The following is a 12,346-nucleotide window of genomic DNA, read 5'->3' on the forward strand; positions in this document are numbered from 1 at the left end:
CACGCTCAGGTCTGTTCAACGCTGGTCTGACCAATCTGATTCCACGCTTCAAGACTGCTTCGATTACGTGAATTGGGATATGTTCCTCATTGCGTCCAACAACAACATTGACGAATACGCTGACTCGGTGAGCGAGTTCATTAGAAAGTTCATTGACGATAGCCACAGCAACGATTAAAACATTCCCAAACCAGAAACCGTGGATTGACGGCAGCATTCACGTGAAACTGAAAGCGCGAACCACTGCTTTTAACCAGGGCAAGGTGACCGGAAACATGACTGAATACAAACAGTGTAGCTATTCCCTCCGCAAGGCAATCAAACAAGCTAAGCGTCAGTATAGAGACAAAGTAGAGTCGCAATTCAACAGTCAATCACGGATTACAAAAAGAAAACCAGGATGCCTTGCTCCCAGACAGACTAAATAACTTTTTTGCTTGCTTTGAGGATACTGCCACTGACAGCGCCCGCTACCAAAACCTGCAGACTCTCCTTCACTGCAGCCGACGTGAGTAAAACATTTAAACGTGTTAACCCTCGCAAGGCTGCAGGCCCAGACGGCATCCCCAGCCGCATCCTCAGAGCATGCGCAGACCAGCTGGCTGGTGTGTTTACGGACATATTCAATCAATCCTTATCCCAGTCTGCTGTTCCCACATGCTTCAAGAGGGCTACCATTGTTCCTGTTCCCAAGAAAGCTAAGGTAACTGAGCTAAACGACTACCGCCCCGTGGCACTCACTTCCATCATCATGAAGTGCTTTGAGAGACTAGTCAAGGACCATATCACCTCCACCCTACCTGACACCCTAGACCCACTCCAATTTGCTTACCTCCCCAATAGGTCCACAGACGACGCAATCGCAACCACACTGAACACTGCCCTAACCCATCTGGACAAGAGGAATACCTATGTGAGAATGCTGTTCATCGACTACAGCTCAGCATTCAACACCATAGTACCCTCCAAACTCGACCCTGGGTCTCGACCCCGCCCTGAACGCACAAGGGTGCGTTCTGAGCCCTCTCCTGTAGTCCCTGTTCACCCACGACTGCGTGGCCATGTACGCCTCCAACTCAATCTTCAAGTTTGCGGACAACACTACAGTGGTAGGCTTGATTACCAACAACAACGAGAAAGCCTACATGGAGGAGGTGAGGGCCCTCGGAGTGTGATGTCAGGAAAATAACCTCACACTCAACGTCAACAAAACAAAGGAGATGATTGTCGACTTCAGGAAACAGCAGAGGGATTGCCCCCCTATCCACATCGACGGGACAGTAGTGGAGAGGGTAGTAAGTTTTAAGTTCCTCGGTGTACACATCACGGACAAACTGAATTGGTCCACCCACACAGACAGCGTTGTGAAGAAGGCGCAGCAGCACCTCTTCAACCTCAGGAGGCTGAGGAAATTAGGCTTGTCACCAAAAGCACTCACAAACTTCTACAGATGCACAATCGAGAGCATCCTTTCGGGCTGTATCACCGCCTGGTATGGCAACTGCTCCGCCCACAACCATAAGGCTCTCCAGAGGTCAGTGAGGTCTGCACAACACATCACTGTGTTGGGGGCAAACTTCCTGCCCTCCAGGACACCTACACCACCTGATATCGCAGGAAGGCCATAGAGATCATCAAGGACAACAACCACCCGAGCCACTGCCTATTCACCCCGCTATCATCCAGAAGTCGAGGTCAGTACAGGTGCATCAAAGCAGGGAATGAGAGACTGAAAAACAGCCTCTCTATCTCAAGGCCATCAGACTGTTAAACAGCCACCACTAACATTGAGTGGCTGCTGCCAACATCACGTTCTGACCTTAGTTCCTTTGTTTTGTCTTTGATTTAGTATGGTCAGGGTGTGAGTTGGGGTGGGCAGTCTATGTTCTTTTTTCTATGATTTGGGATTTCTATGTTTGGCCTGGCATGGTTCTCAATCAGAGGCAGCTGTCAATTGTTGTCCCTGATTGAGAACCATACTTAGGTAGCCTTTTTTCACCCTTGAGTTGTGGGTGATTATTTTCTGTTGTGTGTCTTCACCAGACAGGACTGTTTCGTTGTCGTTTCATTCTTTCACTTAGTTGTTATCTATTTTAGTGTTCAGTTTGATTCATTAAATATTAACATCATGAACACATACCACGCTACGCTTTGGTCCTCACCTTCTTCCACCAACAACGGCCGTTACACTGACTCAACTCCAGCCACTTTAATAATGGAAATTGATGTAAAAAATGTATCACTAGCCACTTTAAACAATGCCACCTAATATAATGTTTACATACCCGACATTACTCATCTCATATGTATATACTGTACTCTATATAATCTACTGCATCTTTAGGTAATACATGTATCACTAGCCACTTTAAACTATGCCACTTTGTTTACATACCCTACATTACCCTACATTACTCATCTCATATGTATATACTGTACTCGATACCATCTACTGCATCTTACCTATGCCGTTCTGTACCATCACTCATTCATATATCTTTATGTACATATTCTTTATCCCTTTACACTTGTGTGTATAAGGTAGTAGTTTTGGAATTGTTAGGTTAGATTACTCGTTGGTTATTACTGCATTGTCGGAACTAGAAGCACAAGCATTTTGCTACACTTGCATTAACATCTGCTAACCATGTGTATGTAACAAATAACATTTTATTTTATTTGACATTGTTAATGTTGTAAATGACCATTGTAGTTGGAAACGGCTGATTTGTAATGGAATATCTACTTGGCCTATTATTTTAATTTTGCACGCCCAATTTTTCAGTTTTTGATTTGTTAAAAAAGTTTGAAATATCCAATAAATGTCGTTCCACTTCATGATTGTGTCCCACTTGTTGTTGATTCTTCACAAAAAAATACAGTTTTATATCTTTATGTTTGAAGCCTGAAATGTGGCAAAAGGTCGCAAAGTTCAAGGGGGCCGAATACTTTCGCAAGGCACTGTAGCATGGCAGCAACACACGAAAACACAGCAGCAGCACAACATGGTAGCAACACAAGACATGGTACAAACAGTATTAGGCACAGACAACGACATAAAGGGAAAGACGGTGGAGACAACTATACATCACGTGAAGCAGCCACAACTGTCAGTAAGTGTCCATGATTGAGTCTTTGAATGAAGAGATGGAGAGAAAATGGTCCAGTTTGAGTGTTGTTTGCAGCTCGTTCCAGTCGCTAACTGCAGCGAACTGAAAAGAGGAGCGAACCAGGAATGTGAGTGCTTTGGGGACCTTAAAAATAATGTGACTGGCAGAACTGGTGTTAAATGTGGAGAACGAGGGTGCAGTAGTTATGTCAGATAGGGGGGAGTGAGGCCTAAGAGGGCTTTATATATAAGCATCAACCATTGGGTCTTGTGACGGGTATACAGAGATGACCAGTTTACAGAGGAGTATAGAGTGCAGTGATGTGTCCTATAAGGAGCATTGGTGGCAAATCAGATTAGAGCCGAATGGTAAAGCACATCTAGCCGCTCGAGAGCACCCTTACCTGCCGATCTATAAATTACGTCTCCCTAACCTAGCATGGGTAGGATGGTCATCTGAATCAGGGTCAGTTTGGCAGTGTTGTGTCTTTAGTATCCTTAATGTGACGACATGCCATTTTATCAAATCGATTACCTAACGTTTAATTGATTACGTGATTCAGTTAAATCATGCAACAATTAACTCATTAATAATCTGGGGCACCACGGATACATTTATTTAAGCAGTTCCGTCTTCTGAATGAACTCTTATCAGAATTGTACGGGAAGGTCTGCTCAATCCAAGAGTATAACCAATTGTATACAGCATTGCCACAAAAATGGAGGAGGTGGGTGGAGGTAGGGAACTGGTCTGTCTGCCCGATATAAAGGACCAAAACTGGCGGAAGGAATAAAAATAGCATAAATAGGAAAGTATATCCGTTTCATTTGAGGACCAGGATGTTGACAACTGTGCCATACAGATTGCAAAATAGTTGGGAAGAGATTTTTGATGTACCGATTCCATGGTATAGCGTGTATGAGTTGATATATAAAACAATGCAAGATTCAAGACTTCGTGCTTTTCAGCTAAACTTATTATATAGAATTCTTGCCAACAGCAAAATGTTGAATATTTGGGGCATAAAATCATCGAAGCTCTGACAATTTTGTTGTGCATCTGAAGGTAACGGCCGAAGATGTCACACCCGTTTCCCAAAACACCCTGCAGTGCACTCATTACGAAGTTAAACTTAACTGTGTCGGCAGGATCTATAGATAGGCTAAAGAACTCGTTGTAGCTCTTAAAAGTATTCAAAGTCATCTTTTTTTTAATCATTTTTTTACACAATAGTTTTCCCATAAAGAGAAGAAATGTTCTGTAGCCTATTATCTATTTAAGTGTTTGTATTATGTTTGCCATGTGTTATGTATTCTAAGTGTTTTATCATGCTATTTTGTATGCAATGTTGGGTTATGTCAATTCTGCATTCCTACAGTTTGTGTAAACTGTGAGCAAGTATGAATAAAGCCAAAGTCAAAGTCACTCGTTCTTCGTACTCCTTTAGTAAAGTTAGATCAAGCTGAATCAATGTCTGCAAGATTACACAATGATTCATTAGTATTTTACTTAACATAACCAAATGTAATAGCACATGTAGCATAGTAGACCTGTGATATGTTACACCAAAAACACATTGTCATGTTTCTGACTGATTCAATTATATGACAGGCTATTTTATCAAATTAATTAACATTTGATTATGTGATTGAATTAAACCATGCAACAATTAACTCGTTAATAACCTGTGGCACCACGGAATAGTCTTTATAGAGCTGCTGTCTTCTGAATAAACTCTTAAAGATCTATTTATATTTACATCAATAGCAGTCAATTATTAATCATCACCTTATTCAGTCTCATCTGAACATTGTAAATTCTTCACGAACCCTGACTGACAAGTTGAATCAGCAATACAAAAATTGGCTTAATTATTTATTTACTAAATACCTAAATAATCACACAGAATTACATATACACAGGATTACTAATCCTGTGTATATCGATTACTAATCATGTCATTAAAAAAAGTCCCTAGCGGACAAAACCGATATGACAGCTGGTTACACAAAGAAAGGGGGTTGGATTTGAATGAAAGAGCGGGAAGACTGAAGTCTCTATAGGACCTTGCTATCAAAAATACAGAATCTTATGCATTCTAATAACCACCCATTAGGAAAAGGAAAATGCAAGACATTTATTTACACTGAGCTGAGCTTCGATAGATGGGTCGAAAATGGAAGACTGGTTTGCCGAGCAGAGATCGTCCTTGTCCTTTGCACAATCTTTCTGGTCGTAGTGTTGTAGAGCGGATACGTTGAAGTACCCTGTCTTCTCATAGGATTGTCTGTCCTTTCCTAGGCCGTGTACGTGTACAGCTGCAGCTGGTAACTTGACTTCTAGGATGTATCACTTCTTCTTTAGTGAATAAGAGTTCAAAGTTCATACCATTTCGCACTGAATTCTGGCTGGTCTAGTAGAAATTCATCCTTCCAGTATGGTGATCATCACCTCCACGTTGAAATTATCCCTTTAAACGTATGGACACCCGTCCTGTCTTCCATCAACGGGCTTTTGTAGTGTGGAAGAGAAGGGCGTGTTTCATAGTTCTCAACCAATGTCTGTTCACTTTGGCGTGACCACTGAGTAAGGATAGTTTACTTAAAATTACATTTTATGTTTTCACAAATAGTTTAATATTTCAACATTTAAATGCACAACAATTCCATGTGAATCCGATAACTAGAATGTGTAGACTTCCAAGATACAATTTATGTTGTTCTGTCATCAGTAATAATGTCCCAGACAACAACTGATCTGAACAGATACTTTCAACTAGTTGGATTACAGAAATGTTGTTCCATTCCCAACATTTTGATCTTACCATACTCTCTCTATGTTAACAAAGGGCTTTCCAAGAGTCCATTCTGTAGAGTGGAGAGAAAAGGGGGAACGGTATTTATGGGGGGGGTCATAAACCTCACCTAACAGAGTAACGCCATGACAGTCCCCCTTTGTTGGGTTCGATCTTGCGATTATCCTGCAAGTTGCAAACCAACATAAAAATGACCATGGGTTGTCCTGGTTGTGGACCATAGTTGTGGTCGCCCTCTGGTGGTGGTGCAAATGAAGCAGGCCGCTCCAAGGCTGGGCAGTGGATGTCCAGTTGGTGATCACTGTTGCGGTCCCCCTCTGGTGGTCTACCTTGGTAGGGTTTCTGGAAGCTGCAAAGCACCATAGGAATGGCCAGGAGATGTCTGGGTTGGGGATCGCCATTCCGGAACTGTTGTCTGGTCATCCAGACTGTAATATCTGGGCAGTAACGTAGGCAGATGTTAACAACGCACACACACTCATGATATAAATAATTACTTTCCCTCCCAAATGAGCGGCATTCTTGTACTATCTTATGGTTGTATGGGGAAGTTGTTTATGGCTCCATCACTTCCTAAGTGTCAAAGAAAATGAATTAAAGCATTAACAAATGTGTGTTGCTTAGAGCATTATGCTAAGTTGATAACTACATGATACGTCTACATCTGTAAGGCATTAGTTTTGGGCAGTCTAAAGGGATGACCTATGGACTTCTGGGGGTAAACTGGTGAGTACGGTAGCTGTAGTGTCAAAGGCACCAGCGTACATTTTCAATTTTACCCAGGCTGGCGTTTTGCTCGGACCCTTAAGTGATCCTGGTATGAATCCTAAATGGGTGTTCCGTTGTACCTGTGTGTTTATGCTTACACAAGCGTTCATGTCAAGGGAAGAAAACCAAGTATCCTCATAGATTACAACTTGTTCAGTCTGATGTAATCAGGTAATTTTCAGGTCAATGCCTGGAGGTCATTGAGAATTGGTGTCGAGGGAGTCTGTAGTGGTTACAACAAGCCACACTGTCTACCCCTAATGCTAGCTGCAACACAGTCATCCACAAGGGGTATCTGTTGAAAGCACTCCTTGGGAAAAAATACGTTTTGAAACCTTGGTGCAGAATCCGATCCAAGGAGATATTTCGATATCTCGACACATTCCAACAGCAAACCTGATTGACCATTCTTTTCATGATTTCGAGCCAGCAGTCTCTGTGAATGAACAACTTCCCTCCTCCTTGAAGTTGTGCAATACTATAGTTGAGAGGAACTTCTCTTGTCCTTCGAACACTTCCGCAAGCACTTCGGCAGTCTCAGCAAGAAAACCGTTGATGAGCAGAGTGTACTCTGCTTCCGATGAAACATCTTCTGCTTTGTGGGGGACTGGCACCCCTTACAAGGACACTAATGGCGTCAGTCCAGCAACTGACCCAATGACTTCCGCTGGTGAAACACTTTGCGATATCACAGACAGATATCCTTGTTTCAGTTCGCAGGTACTGAAGAGGTTGTCACACGCGGACGCTGTGGCAGTCACCAGGCCTCGACAGCCACTGAGTGTTTTGAAGCATAAACACCAGGAGATTTAGTTAAAAGGTAACATCCATTCTCATAACGTGGTCACAGACAACTCGTACATAGGATCTGATCTTTTCATTTGTGCCTCGGATGCCAACACCACTCAGTAATATCTTAGACCACAAAGGAGGGAATACTTGCCCCCAGACCCATGATGAGGGGGGGGTTGAGATTACGTGCAGCACCGTACGAGGCTGCCAGAGCAGAAAACAAATATAGTTGTAAACTCCCCTATGAGAACAGAGGTTAGCTCCTCTGTGGATAACATAGCCATGAAATAGACTTCTTCATACCTTTCACCACTACAATAGTGGAAGACACAGTGACTTGTAGTAAAACCACTACAGACTCCCTCGACACCAATTCTGACTGACCTCCAGGCATTGACCAGAAAATTACCTGATTACGTCAGACTCGTTCTGAACAAGTTGTAGTCTGCAGGGATACTTGATTTTCTTCCCTTGTGTAAGCATAATGTACAATGGAACATCCAATTAGGATTTATGCTAGGATCACTTAAACCGAGCAAAACGCCAGCCTGGATAAAATTGAACATTTACCCTGAGGCCTTTGACCCTACAGTACTCACCAGTTTCTCCACAGAGGTCCATAGGTCATCCCTGTAGACTGGCCGAAGCTGGTGCCTTGCAGCTGTAGACTTATCATGTAGTTATCAACTTATGATAGTGCCTTATGCACCACACTGCAAATTAGGAACGCCCTAGAGAGGACATTAGACAATGGCATGATATGGTAATTTTGCCAAAATGTTGAATGTATGTAGAATACAGTCCAATTAGATGATTACGTGATAACTATATTTTGAATATCTTTTGTTTCTGCTTTCAGTCTTTTTTGGTTCAGTTCCTTTGACACTTAGGAAGTGATAGAGCCACAAACAAAGTCTCAATGCAACCATCACTTAGTGCCACAACGCCACTCGTTTGGGAAAGAAATGTATTCATGTATTTTGTGAGTGTTTGTGCGTTGCTAACATCTGCCTGAGTTACTGCCCAGATCTCCAACCAGGACATTCGCTGGCCATTCTTGTGGTGGCCTGCAGCTTGCGGAAATCCTCCCAGGGCAAACCACCAGAGGGGGACATCAACGGCGATCACCAACCCGCACATCCCTGGCCCATCCTTGGAGCGGCCTGCAGCTTGCAGAAATCCTTCCAGGGTAAACCACCTGAGGGGGACAGCAATGGAGATCTCCACCCAAGACATCCCCTGGCCAATCTTGTGGTGGCCTGTAGCTTGAAAAAATCCTCCCAGGGTAAACCACCAGAGGGGGACATCAACGGCAATCACCAACCTGACCTGCGCTGCTCATCCTTGGAGCGGCCTGCAGCTTACAGAAATCCTCCCAGGGCAAACCACCAGAAGGGGACAGCAACGATGATCCGCAACCAGGTCATCTCTGGGTCATTTTTATGGTGGGTTGCAACATTCCACATAATGCCAAGATTGAACCACCAAAGGGGGACTGTCATGACGCTAGCCCTCTAGCAGAGATGTGAACCCCCCTTCTCCTGTTACGAGGGGTCAGTTTTATGACTTTTACACCCAAGTCATAAATTCTGAGATTAGCTTCCCATGTCTGATAGAGACCCATTCTTAAGGCTTGCTTCCAACCTCCCCCTCCTTTCCTCTATGAATCTATGATGTTATAACCAAACTGTTTTTGGTTATACTAGGGTCGGTATTTACTGTATAATGGTATTATGTGTTGTATATTCTGTAATTATTTAATTAGTTAGTAAATAAATAACTGAGCCAATTTGTGTATGGATGAGGCTGGGTTTGTGCAGATAACCAATAATTTTACGATGTTCAGATGAGACTGATAGAAGGTAAAGAATAATTGGATGACTGATTGACTGCTTTTGATATAAAAGATCTTCAGATCTTTAATAAGAGTGGATTCGGGAGAAAACTAACTCTTCCATAGTGCCCCAGGTTATTAACAAGTTAATTGTTGCATGGTTTAATTCAATCACGTAATCAATCAAACGCTAGGTACTGTAATCGATTTGATAAAATAACTTGTCATCACATTAAAGAAGTCCGAGACACGACAACAACCTCAATCGTTTTGAATCTGAATAGTCCAACAAAAAAAAGCACACGCCACTAGGAAAATATACATGCTTTGATTTAAACAAAATACCGATACAAGAAAGGCTAATAGTTTGTAAACATCATCTGCTTTAATTCTCCCATGAAACAGTAATTCAAGATCTAAATGCATATTCACATAAAACTGATTGAGATCCAATTATTGGCATGCAGTTTGGACATTTAGCTGGTAAAACGTGAAGAATTATCATTCACAATTGACATTGATGATGGTCTATTTTGAATTAAGGGATGCCTAACTTGGTGTTTGAGGCTCCCCTCCTATAGGCAGAAACTAAAACAGGAAACACCCGTGCTTAGGTCTATCCAACACTGGTCTGACCAATCAGATTCCACGCTTCAAAATTGCTTTGATCACGTGGACTGGGATATGTTCCGGGTAGCCTCAGATAACAACATTGACGTATACACTGACTCGGTGAGCGAGTTTATAAGGAAGTGTATAGTAGATGTTCTACCCACTGTGACTATTAAAACCTTCCCTAACCAGAAACCGTGGATTGATGGCAGCATTCGTGCTGTGGAGAAGGTGGAAAGTTGGAAGTTCCTCTGTGTACATGTCACCGGCGAACTGAAATGGTGCATGCATACAGGCAGTGTGGTGAAGAAGGTGCAACAGCGACTTTTTTTGTTGTACATATTTTTATAGATTTTTTAAATTTTACCCCCTTTTTCTCCGCAATTTCGTGGTATCCAATTGTTAGTAGCTACGATCTTGTCTCATCACTACAACTCCCGTACGGGCTCGGGAGAGACGAAGGTTGAAAGTCATGCGTCCTCCGATACACAACCCAACCAAGCCGCACTGCTTCTTAACACAGCGCACATCCAACTCCTGTGTCGGAGGAAACACCGTGCACCTGGCAACCTTGGTTAGCGTGCACTGCGCCCGGCCTGCCACAGGAGTCGCTGGTGCGCGATGAGACAAGGATATCCCTACCGGCCAAACCCTCCCTAACCCGGACGACGCTAGGCCAATTGTGCGTTGCCCCACGGACCTCCCGGTCGCGGCCGGTTACGACAGAGCCTGGGCGCGAACCCAGAGTCTCTGGTAGTACAGCACCCTTAACCACTGTGCCACCCGGGAGGCCCTTTCAACAGCGACGTTTCAACCTCAAGAGGCTGAACAAATGTGGCTTGTCACCGAAAACCCTCACTAACTTTTACAGATGCACAATCAAGGGCATACTGGTACTGGAACTGCATTGCCCACAACCGCAGGGCTCTCCAGAGGGTGGTGCAGTCTGCACAACGCATCACCGGGGGCACACTACCTGCCCTCCAGAACACCTACAACACCTGATGTCACAGGAAGGCAAAAAAGATCATCAAGGACAATAACCACACACGCCTGTTCAACCCGCTTCCATCCAGAATGCGAGGTCAGTATAGGTGCATCAAAGCTGGGACAGAGAGATTGAAAAACAGCTTCTATCTCAAGGATATCAGAATGTTAAACAGACTTGATATCATTGGCCACTGTAATAAATGGAACAATAGTCACTCTAATAATGCCACTTTTAAGAATGATTACATATCTCACATTACTTATTTCATACTATCTATTGCATCTTAGCCACTCTGTCACTGCTCATCCATATATTTTGTATTTACAATTGAAGTCGGAAGTTTACATACACCTTAGCCAAATGCATTTAAACTAAATTTTTCACCATTTCTGACATTAAATCCTAGTACAAATTCCCTGTCTTAGGTCAGTTAGGATCACCACTTTATTTTAAGAATGTGAAATGTCAGAATAATAATGGAGAGAATTATTTCTATCAGCTTTCATTTCTCTCATGACGTTCCCAGTGAGTCAGAAGTTTACATACACTCAATTAGTATTTCGTACCATTGCCTTTAAATTGTTTAACTTGGGTCAAACATTTCAGGGTGCCTTCCACAAGCTTCCCACAATAAGTTGGGTGAATTTTGGCCCATTCCCCCTGACAGAGCTTGTGTAACTGAGTCAGGTTTGTGGGCCTCCTTGCACATACACGCTTTTTCAGTTTGTGATGGCCACTCCAATACCTTGACAATGTTTTCCTTAAACCATTTTAAGGAAAAAAAAGTATTTAGTCAGCTACCAATTGTGCAAGTTCTCCCACTTAAAAAGATGAGAGAGGCCTGTAATTTTCATCATAGGTACACTTCAACTATGACAGACAAAATGAGAAGAAAAAAATCCAGAAAATCACATTGTAGGATTTTTTATGAATTTATTTGCAGATTATGGTGGAAAATAAGTATTTGGTCACCTACAAACAAGCAAGATTTCTGGCTCTCACAGACCTGTAACTTCTTCTTTAAGAGGCTCATCTGTCCTCCACTCGTTACCTGTATTAATGGTACCTGTTTAAACTTGTTATCAGTATAAAAGACACCTGTCCACAACCTCAAACAGTCACACTCCAAACTCCACTATGGCCAAGACCAAAGACCTGTCAAAGGACACCAGAAACAAAATTGTAGACCTGCACCAGGCTTGGAAGACTGAATCTGCAATAGGTAAGCAGCTTGGTTTGAAGAAATCAACTGTGAGGGAACTCTAGTTAGTCATAGCTGTATGTTTTTCCCCTACTTAGTATTACATTAGAAAATCTAAATGCCAAAGAAGAGGACCACATAAGGTTATTCTTTGTGAGTCAGTTTGTGAGCTACAGATATTTGTCATATAAATCTATTCATAACGAGGATTTAAATGAGTCCA

This window comes from Oncorhynchus clarkii, chromosome 7, assembly GCF_045791955.1.
Source record: "Oncorhynchus clarkii lewisi isolate Uvic-CL-2024 chromosome 7, UVic_Ocla_1.0, whole genome shotgun sequence".
Taxonomy (NCBI): Eukaryota; Metazoa; Chordata; class Actinopteri; order Salmoniformes; family Salmonidae; genus Oncorhynchus; species Oncorhynchus clarkii.